Consider the following 15295-nt stretch of genomic DNA (forward strand, 5'->3'; position numbering starts at 1 on the left):
AATAAAAAGGCAATAACTACATATTGCTGTCATATTCCAAGGTATGATTTTTAAAAAAGTATGGTGAATGTTTAAATTAAAAAAAATTATTACAGTAAAAGACATATTGCCATTAACCCCTCTCAAAATACTTCCCCTTGCTTCGAACACACTTATACCATTGTTTTTGCCACTTTCTGAAGCAGTTCTGGAAGTCCTCTTTTGTGAGTGTCTTTAGTTGTGCTGTCATGGCTGCCTCAATGTCCTGAATTATTTTGACTTTGGGTAAGAGCCAGAAGTCGCATGGTGCCAGATATGGTGAATAAGGTGGGTGAATAAGGTGGGTGCCAGATATGGTGAATAAAAATGTTTTTATTTGACAGAAATTGACATACCAGAAGTGATGTGTGATACGGAGTGTTGAAATGATGGAGGATGATTTATGGCACATTTCTCTTAACCGTAGCTCCTACCTGACTGCACCAAACAAGTTGAAACTTGTCACACACTGTTACTGAGGTTATTCGTGCTGCTTCCCATATTGAAGATCCCTGCCTTTCTTTTAGATGGAACTTGGCAGCAGCATTCAATGTATGTTTTGATCACAACAGAAAGGCTCTGTGTCACATATCACTTCTGGCACAGCAATTTCTGTCAAATAAAAACATCACAGTGTATCTTCAGCCACCTTATTCACTGGATCTGGCACCATGTGACTTCTGGCTCTTCTCCAAAATCAAAATGATTCTGGACATTGAAGCAGCCACGACAGCACAACTAAAGAAACTCACAAAAGAGGACTTCCAGAACGGCTTCAGAAAGTGGCAAGAATGATGGCATAAGTGTGTTTGAAATGAGGGGGAGTATTTTGAGGAGGATCAATGGCAATGTATCTTTTACTGTAATAATTTTAAAAAAATTAAACTTCCACCATATTGTTTGATCACACCTTGTACCTAGTCATATGGAAGACTCATTGTGCCACATTCACCCTTTTGGGATGAAGCAATTCTCCAGCTCTCTGCCTGCCTTCACTTAATCAAAGCATTTCCTTGGCCTTCTTTTGGAGTGGGCAGCAATCCTTCTGACTCCTCTAGAATTTGCTAGTGGATTGTCATATTCCAAGTATTTCCCTTTTCAGATATGGGCTCTTTTCTCATTTGAGGAAAGACACTTTTACTCGGCAATAGTCTCTTTGACATTAGCCATGTTGGGTGATACATTTTCCTTAGATTTTTATAAGTTTTAAAATATTAACCTCCCATTTGTTCTGCAGTCAATAAAATATTTTACACAGTTCCAAGGCTCCCTGTATGTTAAAGATTTTTCTCCCATCTTTTCTTTTTTCTTCTTTCCTTCCTTCCTTCCTTCCTTCCTTCCTTCCTTCCTTCCTTCCTTCCTTCCTTTCTTTCTTTCTCTCTCCCTCCCCTCTTTCTTTTCTTTTTTTTTTTTTTTCCTAGCTTAATTCTGTGTTTTGAAAGATCCTCATTCTATTTCCTGGAATAATAGTGTATAATCGTCAAACAGAAACAGAAGCACTAAAGGTCCTCATTAATTAGATTACATTCCTATTATACATTGCCTCTGAAGATTTCCAAAATGCTGTTTTCACAATTATAAGCATAAGTAAGGGACATATAATGGATATATAGTTTTAGAAGGATGGCTGGATGAAATTAACTCGATTGTCAGTTCAGTTCAACAGATCTTACCTTTGATCTAAAGAATACATATAATGGGAGTATTCAATAATTACTTAAATTGTAATAATAAATTTAAATACTAGTAGAATTTACTGGTTTAAAATGATTTGTAATGGACCTAAAAAAATCTGAATTTCTGTGCACTTGTTTTAAGGTAGAGGTGATCATTTGAGACACATATTTGCAAAAACAGTTAATACATTCACTGGTTTTAGTGGCAAACATATTCCAAATAAAAAAAACTGAAGGAAAAACAGTTTTTTTTTAAAAAAACAGTCACCAAAGTGTTGAGGGCTATTATTTGATTATCTTCTTCTTTGTGTTTTTCTGTACTTTGCATTTTTAACAGTAAATATATATTATTTTGTAGTGAGAAACAAAGTTACTTTAAATCTGCTCTTGGCAAATCTGCTCTTTTGACAAGTTCCCCAGGTCACACTTTCACATATTAAACTACTGGTAGTGATGTAGCATGTTTTATTGACAGCATAGTGGGCAGCTTGTGGTGGGAATGAGAAGCACCCAAAGTATCATGTTCTGACTTGTCATTACTGCTTCTCTAGCATAGCCATATCTTGTCTTCTCAGAACTGATCCTGGAAAACTTCAAGAATGATACCTCATAAATTTATTATTGCTGTTATTTCTATGTAACTATAGTTTGCATCACCCCAGAGGTACTACACACTCAGCCTCAGAGTCAGTGACTCCCACTCCCCTCTCAGGCCCTCTTCTTTTACTGACCAATTGACACAATGGGGTTCAGTCTCAGGAAAACATAGCCTCTTCTCTCTCTGGCTCTCAGCCTCAGCATCCAGAAGACCCAAGCATAATGGATCCTTAGGCTGCCTTGCCTGTGCCATGATCAAAAATCAATCATTGTGGGTGATTTTCCCGTAACATACTACTCATGAGAACATGATGTAATAGTGTATTCCTAAAACCTACCCCAATGAGACAGCTCTCTCTGAACCCCCACTTGGAGTAAAGCAGTGCCATTGGTGACAGTGGTGATACCAAGAACAGATTATTATGCAGCGCGCCTCTCTTCTATATGATGAAATAACTTCCAGTGATAACCACACACTGAAACAAAAAATAATTGTGGCTAAAAGGAAATGCATACAGTGGAAATTTTCTTGTGTTGAGCTTCATAAGTATAATCGGGTTCATAAAAAAAAACACCTAAATAAACATTATAGTACAAAAATTACATCACACTAAAACATATTTACATTAATGTATTTTTAAAAGGGAAATAAAATGTATCCCACATGTTGGTTCATGGCAATAATGAATAACATTTGACAATTTGTCAATAATTTCATCATTGCCTATAAATGTTTCAAAAATAAGATAGCCAGATTCATCAACCTATCTTCATTCAGAGTTGAGGAAAATTTTTATTATTTTAATTTTGAAAAGTTTCTTTCACATGAAACAACAAGTACATAAAAAGGTAGAAAAAGTCACAAACATAATCAAGCCTTTAAAAAAAGAATCACATTTCCAAATAAATTCCAAAAATTGCAGTACTGTTAATGTTGGGATCAATTCTACTTGCTTTCAAAAATCCTTACAGTTGAAAATTTTCCAGTAGAATACTTTTACCATAAAATTTATCAAGAATTTCTATTACATATTTTTTAAAATTTCAAGGTTTTTCTTCTGCAAATGTCAAAACACATGGTTGACACTCTGTGATCTGCTGCTTTAGAACAAATGTCAGTTGTGGGTGAGAATGATCAAGTCATTCAGATGCCACCTTTGTGATTTTTTTTTTTTGGAAATGTTTTCAGCATCTTTTGTCATTTCTCTTAACATTCATCTTTAAAACGTGTTTCTTTTCTTTATGTAAACATCCATTTCTTTAAATTTAATTGTTGCAAATGACCGTCTCCAAAATTTCTGTGCACCAGGAGCAATATTAAAGCTTGATGCTTCACTCCACATTGTCAGTCAAGGCTGGTACGGGCTTTTTGCAATTTATTTTTATATCTGATTAATCTCATTCAAAACTTTACACTAGAGAAACAGATAACACAGAAAAGAAAAATCACACACAACTGTCCTTTATTTTGACCCTAACGTTTGAACATTAGACATACATTAAACTAAAGCATACATAAAACATAAATGTAATAGCACAGTGACAAGAGATGTGTATAAATATTTACAATTATATCGTTTTGATGAATTGATTCCCCATTCTTACACAATGACCTTCTTTGTCTCTTGTTACAGTCTTTGGTTTGTAGTCTATTTTGTCTGATATAAGTATAGCCACCCCAGCTTTGTTTTGGTTTCCATTTGATGGAATATCTTTTTCCATCCCCTTACTTTCAGTCTGTGTGTGTCTTTACATCTTAAGTGAGTCTCTTGTGGGTAGCATATAGTTGGGTCTTGTTTTGATTATCCATTCAGTCGCTCCTTGTCTTTTGATTGAAGAAACAGTCATTTTACATATAAAGTAATTATTGATAGTCCTTTTACATTTAAAATAATTATTGCTATTTTGTTAATTGTTTTCTAGTTTTGTAATTCCTTTTTTCCTTCCTTCCTTCCTTCCTTCCTTCCTTCCTTCCTTCCTTCCTTCCTTCCTTCCTTCCTTCCTTTCTTTCTCTCTTGCTCTCTACCTTTGTGATATGATGATTTTCTGCAATGGTATACTTTGATTCTGCTCTTTAATTTTTGTGTATTTGTTAGATTTTTGCTCTGTGGGTTACCATGAGACACATATAAAACATTTATATTTGAAAACTCTAACTTTCTTGAAAATTCCTGAACATTGTCATAGCAAAAATGTGAACTCAGCAAAAAATAGTCTTTTTCACAGCCTGCTTTTTGTGAAAAAAGAAACAGCCCATATGAGGTGTGATCAAAAAATGTAGTGAATGTTTAAATTAAAAAAAAATTATTACAGTAAAAGACACATTGCCATTAATCCCCCTCAAAATACTCCCCCTCATCTTGAACACACTTATCCCATCATTCTTATCACTTTCTTAAGCAGTTCAGGAAGGACAAGTTTATGACTGTCTTTACTTCATCCTTCATTATGACAATGCTTTGTGTCACTCATCATTTCTGATATGGCAATATCTGTCAAATAAAAACATTATGATGTGTCCTCATCCATCTTATTCGCTGAATCTGGCTCATCCCCAAAATCAAAATGACCGTGAAAGGTAAACGTTTTGAATCGATTCAGGACATCGGGGTAGCCATGACAGTGCAACTAAAGACACTCACAAAAGAGGACTTCCATAACTGCTTCAGGAAGTGGCAAGAAAGATAAGTGTTTTTGGAATGAGGGGGAGTGTTTTGAGGGGAATTAATGGCAATATGTCTTTTACTGTAATAATTTATTTTTATTTAAACATTCACTGTATTTTCCAATCACATCTAGTACTTCACACCATCTTTATCTTCTTCTGTCCTTTAATTGTGTAGCTTTTTAATGCATTCATTTTTAGCATATAATCAGATACTATTTTATTTCAAATAAATAGCAGTCTGATATATTTAGCACCTTTTTATTTCAGGGTATTTCATTCAGGAAAAGAACATTCAAAGAGCAAACTTATGGTGGTCATTACTAGAGATATACTGTTATCTCATTGAATATTGGGCCATCATCGGTGGAGGTATTTGAGGATGGTTATGAACAGAGACCCTAAAGGGCAAGAATTCCAAGTATATAGAAGAGTCAACAAAAACCACAACCAAAAACCAAGAGACAGTCAAACCTGATGCCCAAATATTGATGTCATGACCCAGCTCTCTTTTTCATTTCATAGATTTATAAATTATCAGAGTTGGAAAGGAAATTATAGCACAATTGGTAAAATTTTAACTTTATGTTTAAGTGTATAAATAATATTGCTGTCACACAATCCAGGAGAATGTTCTCAAAGGTAAAAATACTCTTTAGTTTTTTACTTGTATCCACTATAAAGTAATTTTTTAAAAACTTAAATTTATTGGGGTTGACATTGATTAACAAAATCATACAGGTTTCAAGTATACATTTCTATAATACAAGATCTGTATATTACATTCTGTGTTGACCACCCAAAGTCAAATCTCCTTCTGTCACTATATATTTGACCCCTTTTACCCTTTTCTACTTACCCCATCCCCTTACCCTCTGGAAACCACTAAACTGTTGCCTGTGTCTGTCATGCAGGGTTTCACGCGGGGTCTCAGCTCCCGCTCCCCGTGTAAGCATGAAGGATATGGTGAGGCCAAAAAGGAACACCCATGGAGCCATAGATAGGGGAGTCATATCACTGTATTCTCGCTGGCGGCCGGGTGAGACACACGAAGTAGGACCCACACGATCCGCAATCTGCTGTCCGCTTTTCTGCCTGCCAACCAACCAACCAACCAACCAACCAACCAACCAACCAACCAACCAAGGCAGTCACGGAATTATATCAATGGCCAATTGGCCAACCAGTTACAGCTGACAGCCAACCAGTTGATCACTGTTGATGATCATTTACTACCCGAGCCAGCACCTTTTTACATGAGGCTGAGAGCCTAGAAACTGCACTCCTAGCTCTGTCCCCACACTCCAACCCTACAGGGTCTCGCCTCACAATCTATGTGACAAATGTCTTCTGTGAGGGGCTCTCTGACATATTAGCCTACAGGCACCTACAGGCAGAAAGAAATAGCAGTCTTAGGAACCAACAATGGCAAATCCCTTCCATCTGGGAGGATACATGCTAGCTTTTTATCCTGGGAAAGGAGGGTCGCTACCACTGGCACCTTTCCCAGTTTGTGGTACCAGACCTTTATGGCAGTGCTTGGAGTCCCTTGCATAGTTTCAACATGTAACAGAACAGGGGACCCCATAATAGGCCATAGCAAGAGCACATAGGTTCCCTGCAAAATCGTCCTGGCATCGGGACCTCCATATACCACAGTCGCTTGCGGTGGCCACTTGGCCACCACCCCTGGCATCACTTGCAAATCATGGGTCAAACCAGCCCCCCATGGGACTATCAGGACCAACCACCAACAGTCAAGGTGGTGACTCACCAGGGCCAAGTCCATTGCTGCCGTTGTCCTGCTTTCAAGCATGTGGGTGCTGGCAGCAAAATGTTTCCATTTCTTCCGTAGCCTGGCTTTAACAAAGTCTCACTTGTGGTAATCTGTAACTGAATGGGAGAGGCTGTTCGATGTAGCAGAGCTTCTACTGGTGGGGGCCCTCCCTTCCATGGTCTCTCATTCAGGATTCTCAAGACATCCCATAGACACTAGACCCAATCGCATATCATGGGAGGGTGTTTTGACACCTGGAGGCCTTGCTTAAAAAGGCCGTTGTAGTGTTCAATCATGCTAGCTGCTTGTGGTTTGTATGGGGTATGAAACAATCATTGTACGTCCATCCTGGCAGCCCAGTGGTGTACTTCTTGCCCCGTAAAATTGGTACCCCTGTCACTTTCAATGACTTGGGGGCAGCCATAGAGGGCACACAGCCGTGTAAGAGAGACCACTGTATGCCGCTGATCTGCAGCCGGAAACGGCCAAGCAAACATCAACCCTGTAGCAGTGTCCACTGCTGTGAATGCATACATCGCATTGCGGGCCTTAGGCAGGGGTCCAATCTAATTCACTTGCCAGCGAGTGAGGGGCACCCTCCCTCGCGTAATCTTCTGTGTCTCCCAGGGGAACCTCCACCATTGGGGGCTGTCCTGGGCACAGACGACACAATCATAGCAGGCATCTGCTATCTCCTGCCATTTCAAAGGCAGACCCCAGCATATGCTCACCTGCCACATGGTTCGGCTTCCAGCGTGCTGCAGTTTCCTATGCAGCCAATGGGCCACATCAGTGGCAGGGGCCCATTCTAGCCATCGGACCCTGGCTAGGGCATCTGCTTCATCATTACCTGGGGACACTAAAGGGGAGTGACCTGTAACATGCATTAGGGTCACCTTCTTTCTCTGCCCTAGGTCCCACAGGTCCTGCCACCTGGCTTGACCCCACAGTGGACAGTGTCCTACCAACCAGTTTTGGTGTTTCCACATAGGGAGCCACAGTGTTAGGCCCCGGAACACCGCCCAGCAGTCAGTACAAATAACCACGGCCCCGGGCTCGTGGCTGATTATCATCCACACAGCCCATAGCTCAGTCCACTGGCTAGTGTGGTCTGTCCCAGTATGAAACCAAATGGTGTCTGTTTTGAGCTGCACACCAATAGCCATAGAAACGGCGACAGCTCTCGGCTGGAACCATCAGTAAACCAGACATCCTCAGGTACTGGGGGCTGTCCTTCTCTGTAGGACAAGGGCTCCAAGTCCTCCCCTCTAGGCAGAGTGCTTGGCTCAGCCTGGGCTTGAGCTAAGGGCTTGAACTAAGGGTGCTATGTTGCTCCAAGTAGGCACTCCACTTGGCGAAGTTGGTGGACTGTGCCACCCCCGTTTTGGATCCCTGGGTCCACATACAGACCCATCCCTGGATGGGATAGGTTGTTCAAACCAACACCTGTGCCATTCCTGTGATGGCTTCTGTGGCCAATAGGGCTGCATACACAGAAGCCATCTGTTTCTCTGTTAGAGAGTAGCGGACTTCCGCTCCTTTCCACAATTGGGACCAAAATCCCACTGGCGACCGCAGATGCTCCTGCCACTGCCAGAGGCACAACCATACCCCTTTTAGATTATGTGAACATCAAGTTCAAACGGGCGACCAGGGTCTACTACTTGCAGAGCCTGTGCCTGCTGCACTGCCCGTTTTGTGGCAACAAATACTTGCTCTATAGCCTCTGTCCAATCCCATGAGGCCCCCTTTTTTATCATGTTATACAAAGGCCTTGCCATTTGTGATAAATGGGGTACAAACACCTGCCAATACCCCAGCAGACCCAAATACGTCTGCAGTTGGGACACCTTGGTTGGCCGGGGAAAGACTTGATTTTGTCAATAATCGCCTCAGGTATGACCTTTGTCTTACCCGACCACACAACACCTAAAAACTTCATGGATAAGCCAGGGCCTTGGACCTTTTCCTCATTCACTGCCCAGCCATGTGACTTCAGGTGGCGGAGGAGAGAGACCTGCTTGCTCTAAATCTGAAAGAGAATCAGATAATAGTAAAAAATCATCAACATAGTGAAACAAGGCCACAGAGAATGGGGGCTCCTACTGTGCCAAATCCTGGGCTACGAGCCTGTAGCAGACAGTGGGGCTGTGCAAGTATCCTTGCGGAAGGACTTGAAAAGTCCATTGCCACCAGTCCCAAGTAAAAGCAAACTGCTCTTGACACTCGGGTGCAATGTCAATGGAGAAAAACGCATTTGCCAAGTCCACTGCATAGTGACACGTCCCCAGGAGAATAGTCAGACGATCCATCAAATCGTGAATTGAAGTCACTGCAACGTGCAAAGGTGGTGTCATGTTACTTAATTCCCTATAGTCCACAGTCATTCGCCAGGTCCCTCTGGCTTCTTGATAGGCAATACCGGGGAGTTAAAGGGACTGTGTGTCGGCCTCAAAATATGCGCCTTCTCCAATTCCAAAACTGTACGACCAATCTCCTTCTGTCTTCTTGGCAGGGGGTACTGTCACACTGCAACCATGTGCCAGGTCTGCAACAAAACTTGAGGAGGGTGGTGAGCATGCCCTCATGTCACCACTTTCACCACCCGGATCCGGAGACGGAACTCACCCACCGACATCTGTACACTGAGGCCGTGTAGGATGTCCACTCGTAGACTATATTCCGGAATGGGGGAGACATACACCTTGTAGGTATGGGGTGGGGAAGCTTTCCTATATCCAGTGGTAAGGAAACAGCTTTTACCATCCCTGTCTTTCCCCCGTAGCCATCAATGCAGATTCCTGGTCCCGGGAACAGTTCTGGGTTCCTATAAACAAGACTGCAGTCTGCGCCAGTGTCAACTAGGGCCAAAACTCTCTGCACATTAGAAGGGGACCAATGTATGGACAGTTCCACAGGTGGCCTCCGGTCCCTGCTGTCCCCTCTGACTGGGTACCTTGGCCCCATCCCTAATCAAGCTGAAAGGAGTCGGCTTCAAGCGGCCGCATGAAGTCCTGGAGGGACACGGTCCACGCTTTCCCAGACTTCTCCTTTAGGCTTCGCCAGAATTGCTGTTCCAGATGCAACCATTTCCAAAGTTCCAACAAGAGTGCATTGGGTTGTCAGTCTATTTTTTCCTGATCGACCCCTGCTGCCACGAGATCACGCCACATCTGTGCGTGTGTTACTCTCTGAGGTCCGCGACCTCGCCCCCTTACTTTTGACTTGGGCTTCCAGGCCTTAACTTCTCAGACCTCCTGTGTTAACCTCCTTTGCTGCTGGCTTTCAACATCGCCTAGGGTGACCATGGCGGTGGTAACTTCATGGATCCGTCACCCCACATAGCGCATAAGAATGACAACCAAGGATCCAAAAGCAGTTGCAGGGGCAGTATCCAAAACCAGATCTCTTATGCTGGTTGTAAAACGCTCGTCATCCGGCCCCTGCATATTAGGGTTGAACATAGCATGTCTCATACCCATGTCACAGATGATTTGAGTAAATTCAGTATACGATTGCCATTTACAGTGTCTGGCAGCTCGCCAGCCTCTCTCTATACTGTGCACACCGCAGCAGTGAGCCACTACATTAGAGTGTGGTTGCCCTTGGGTCAACCTATGGCAATTCTGTAACCTTTGTCACAGGGACGGATGCACTGTCACAAAGGCTGGCTTTTCCATCTCTCCTGGGGAGTAGAGAATGCTGTCTGCCCCTCATCCCATAAATGTAGTAGCCAAGCCGAGACTGGCTCTCCAGGGCGCTGTCAGCAACGCCTCCCCAGTTCTTGCAACTTAGTTGGAGTGTAAGGGGTGTAGGTTGTGAACTCAGTCACAGATGGGTTGCCGGCAACAATATCCCTGGGGCCCAAAGGTTGCTCACGTTTTATCTTTTGCTTTAAGATGGGCTGGGCTTGGGGATTGGGAGCTACATTGTCTCCACTCGCGTAGTCTGCCTCTGCCTCAGAGTCACCACTGTTGGGCTCATCCTCTAACAGGAGGACCTGAGCTTCCAATACCTCCCACCAGGACATCTGATGCCGCACCTGGACTATTCCAGCAAGTGCTTCCTCTGAGTTATGATGCACCGTGGTGAGAACCTCCTGCAACCAACAATCCCGAGCTTCCAGCGCCTCCCCCCGGGGGCTGCTGGTCCTGCACCTCAGCTATTTCATTAAGCACGTCCTCCATATTATGACGCAACGTGGTGAGGAACATCCATCCCACACAGCCAGCTGTACCCTTTACCTCCTCCGGCAATCGCTCAGCCAGAACCTGCAGGACCCTCTCCACGCTGACGGGAGAACTATCCGTGTCCTCCCACCCCTCCTCAGTGTTCCAACTTCTGAGAACAGTGGCTACCGGGTACCACACACAGTGTGGGGGCTACATGTCCTCCTTCCCAGAGTCAGATGCCATTTCTACCTGACCGGAATCCTGCTCACCGTGACAGGCATCCAATTGGGTGGAGACCTCAGTGCAAGATGTCCGCAACCCTCGGAGCATATGGCAGTAGCACATTACCAAAAGGAAGGTGACGCCTTCTATGGCCAAAAGGGTGGTGTGCCATCTGGAGGCTCGAGTCTCCCAGGCAGACCACGCCTCCCGTTCCCAGTGCAGCTCCTCACAGGCCTTCTGAAACTGAGTTTTCATATGTATAAACTGCTCCATTACCTTACAGAGAGTTTTGGCTGACACCAAACCCCGCTCGCTGCTCCATGTGTCATGCAGGGTTTCACGTAGGGTCTCAGCTCCCGCTCCCCACATAAGAACGCAGGATATGGTGAGGCCAAAAGGGAACACCCATGGAGCCATTGATAGGGGAGTCATACCACTATATTCGCGCTGGTGGCCGGGTGAGACACACGAAGTAGGATCCACACAATCCGCAATCTGCTGTCTGCTTTTCTGCCTGCCAACAAACCAACCAACCAAGGCATTCATGGCAGTTATATCAGTGGCCAATTGGCCAATTGGTTACAGAGGACAGCCATCCAGTCACAGCCAATGATCATCCAATCACAGTTGATAGTCATTTACTAAAGGGGTCATTAGCTCCTTTCCACATGAGGCTGAGAGCCTGGAAACTGTACTCCTGGCTCTGTCCCCACAGTGTCTATGAGTTTTTGTTTGTTTGTTTGTTTGTTTGTTTGTCTTGTTCGTTTGTTGCTTTCAGTTTCAAATAGTTCTCGAGTTTTTCTTTCTGACTTATTTTGCTTAGTATGATAATCTTGAGATCCATCCATGTTGTCGCAAATAGCAGTAGTTCATCTTTTCTTATGGCTGAGTAATAATATTCTATTGTACATATGTACCACATCTTCTTTATCCAATCATCTATCAAAGGACACTTCTGTTGTTTCCATGTCTTGGCCACCATGAATAATGCTGCAATGAACATACGAGTACATATCTTTATGGATAAATGTTTTCATAAGAGGAATTGCTGGGTCATATGGTAATTCTATTTTTAATTTTTTGAAAAACCTCCATACTGTTATCCATAGTGGCTGTACCATTTACATTCCCACCAGCATATATGGGGGTTACTTTTCCACAACCTCTCCAACACCTATTACTTGTGATTGATAATAGTGATTCTAACAGGTGTGAAATGATATCTCATTGTTGTTTTGATTTGCATTTCCCTAATACCTAGTGAAGTTGAGCATCTTTTCATATATCTGTTGGCTGTTTGTGTCTTCTTGGGAAAAATGTCTGTTCAGGTCCTTTGCCCATTTGGATTGGATTGTTTGTTTTTTGTTGTTGAGTTGTATTTGTTTTTTATATATTTTGATATTAGCACCTTATCGGAGGTGTTGCTTGCAAATACCTCTTCTCATTTGGCTGGTTGCTTTACTGTTTTGTTGATGGTTTCTTTTGCTGTGCAGAAGTTTTTCAGTTTGATATAGTCCCATTCATTTATTTTAGCGTTTACTTCCCTTTCCTTTGAGGTCAAATTGATAAAATCCTCCCTAAGACCAAAGTCCATAAATTTAGTACCTGTTTCTTTCTATGCAACTTATTATTTCAGATCTTCTACTTAGGTCTTTCACCCATTTTGAATTGATTTTCTGTATGATGAAAGACAGCAATTTCATTCTTTTATGTGTGGCTTTCCAATTTTTCCAGCATCAGTTATTGAAGAGGCTTTCTTTTCTTCACTGTATGATTTTGACTCCTTTGCTGAAAATTATCTGCCCGTATATGCATATGGGTTTACTTCTGGGTTCTCAATTCTCTACCATTGATTGGTGTGTCTGTTTTTCTGCCAATACAATACTACGTTGATTATTGTTATGTTTTAGTATAATTTGAATTCAGGGAGTGTAATACCGCTAACCTTGTTCTTTTTTCTCAGGATTGCTTTGGTTATTTGGGTTGTTTTGTGATTCCATAAAAATATGATAATTTTTTGTTCTAGTTCTTTAAAAATTTTCCATTGGGATTTTGGTGGGGATTGCATTAAATCTATATATTGCTTTGGGTAATATGGCCATTTTAACTATGTTGAATCTTTCAATCCATGAACATGGAATGTCTTTCCATTTCTTTGTGTCTTCTTCAATTTCTTTTAATAATGCCTTGGAGTTTTCAGTGTATAGGTCTTTCACATTCTTTGTTAAGTTTACCCCAGGTATTTTATTCTTTTCATTGCAATTGCATAAGGAATTTTCTTTTTCTTTTTTTTTCTCTGAAAATTCATTGTTAGTATATAGGAATGCAATGGATTTTTGTACATTGATTTTGTATCCTGCAAATTTACTGTATTTGTTTATTTTTTCTAATAGTTTTTTGGTGAAGTCTTTAGGATTTTCTGTATAAAGAGTCATGTCATCTGCAAAAAGTGAGAATTTTACTTCTTTATTCACAATTTGGATGCCTTTTATTTCATTCTCTTGCCTGATTGCTCTTCCAATACTATGTTGAATATAGTGGAGAGCAGCCATCCTAGTCTTGTTCCTGATCTAAGAGTAAAAGCCTTCAGTGTTTCACCATTAAGTATGATATTAGCTGAGAGTTTGTCATATATGGCCTTTATTAAGTGGTGGGTCTTTCCTTCTATACCCATTTTATTAAGTGTTTTAATCATAAATGGATGCTGTATCTTGTTAAATGTTTTTTCTTCATCTACTGATATTATCATGATTTTTATCTTTATTTTGTCTATGTTGTGTATTACATTGATCAATTTGCATATGTTGAATCATCTTTGCACCCCTAAAATTAACCCCACTTTATTGTAATGTATAATCTTTTCTATGTATCATTGTATTCAACTTATTGGCAATTCATTTAGGATTTTTGCATCTGTATTCATCAGAGATATTGGTCTGTGGTTTTCTTTTTTTCTGTTATCCTTACCAGGTTTTGGTATCGGAGGAATATTGGCCTCATAAAATGAGTTAGGAAATGTATCCTCTTCTTCAATTTTTTGGAAGAGTTTGAGAAGTACAGTTATTAAATCATCTTTGAATGTTTGGTAGAATTTACTAGTGAAGCCATCTGGTCCTGGACTTTTGGTTTTGGGGAGTTTTTGAATTATTGTTTCAATTTCCTTATTGTTCACTGGCCTATTTAGATCTTCCAGTTCTTCATGATTCAGTCTAGGAGGGTTATATATTTCTAAGAACTTGTCCATTTCTTCTAGGTTATTAAATTTCATGGCATATAGTCTTTCATGGTATTCTTCTATGGTCCTTTATATCTGTGGTACCTGTCATAACTTCTCTTCTTTAATTTATAATTTTATGTATTTGTGTCTTTTCCCTTTTTTCCTTAGTGAGTCTAGCCAGGGATTTGTCAATCCTATTAATCTTTTTAAAGAACCAGCTCTTTGTTGCATTAATTTTTTCTATTGTCTTTTTTGTTCTCTATTTCATTTAACTCTGCTCTAATTTTTATTATTTCCTTTCTTCTGCTGACTTTAAATGTCATTTTTCTTCTTTTTTTTTAGTTCTTTAGGATGTAATGTTAGGTTGTTTATTTTGGGATTTTTCTTGTTTCTTGAGACAGACCTGTAATTATATAAATTTTCCTCTTAATACTACTTTCACAGTATCCCAATTATTTTGATATGATATATTTTCATTCTCATTTGTTTCTATGTATCTTTTGATCTCTCCTTTTATTTCTTCTTTGACCTAGTCATTCTGTAGTAGCATGTTGTTCAATCTCCACATATTTGTGGTTTTTCCTGCTTTCTTTTTTGCAGTTGATTTCTAATTTTGAAGCATTATTCAGAGAACATGCTTTCTATGATTTCAACCTTCTTAAATTTTTTATGGAGAGTTTTGTGTCCCAACATATGATCTATCCTTGAGAATGTTCCATGTACACTAGAAAAGAATGTATACTTTGGTGTTCTAGCATGAAATGCTCTATAAATGTCGATCATGTCCTTTTGGTCTAATGTGTCATATTCGGGTGATATTTCCTTATTGATATTCTGTTTGAATGACCTATCCATAGCTGTCAATTGGGTATTTAGGTCCCCTACTGTAATCGTGTTTTTGTCAGTTTCTCCCTGTAGTTCTGTTAGTAGTTGCTTTATATATTTTGGTGC

Source organism: Rhinolophus ferrumequinum, chromosome 19 (genome assembly GCF_004115265.2).
Source record: "Rhinolophus ferrumequinum isolate MPI-CBG mRhiFer1 chromosome 19, mRhiFer1_v1.p, whole genome shotgun sequence".
NCBI lineage: Eukaryota > Metazoa > Chordata > Mammalia > Chiroptera > Rhinolophidae > Rhinolophus > Rhinolophus ferrumequinum.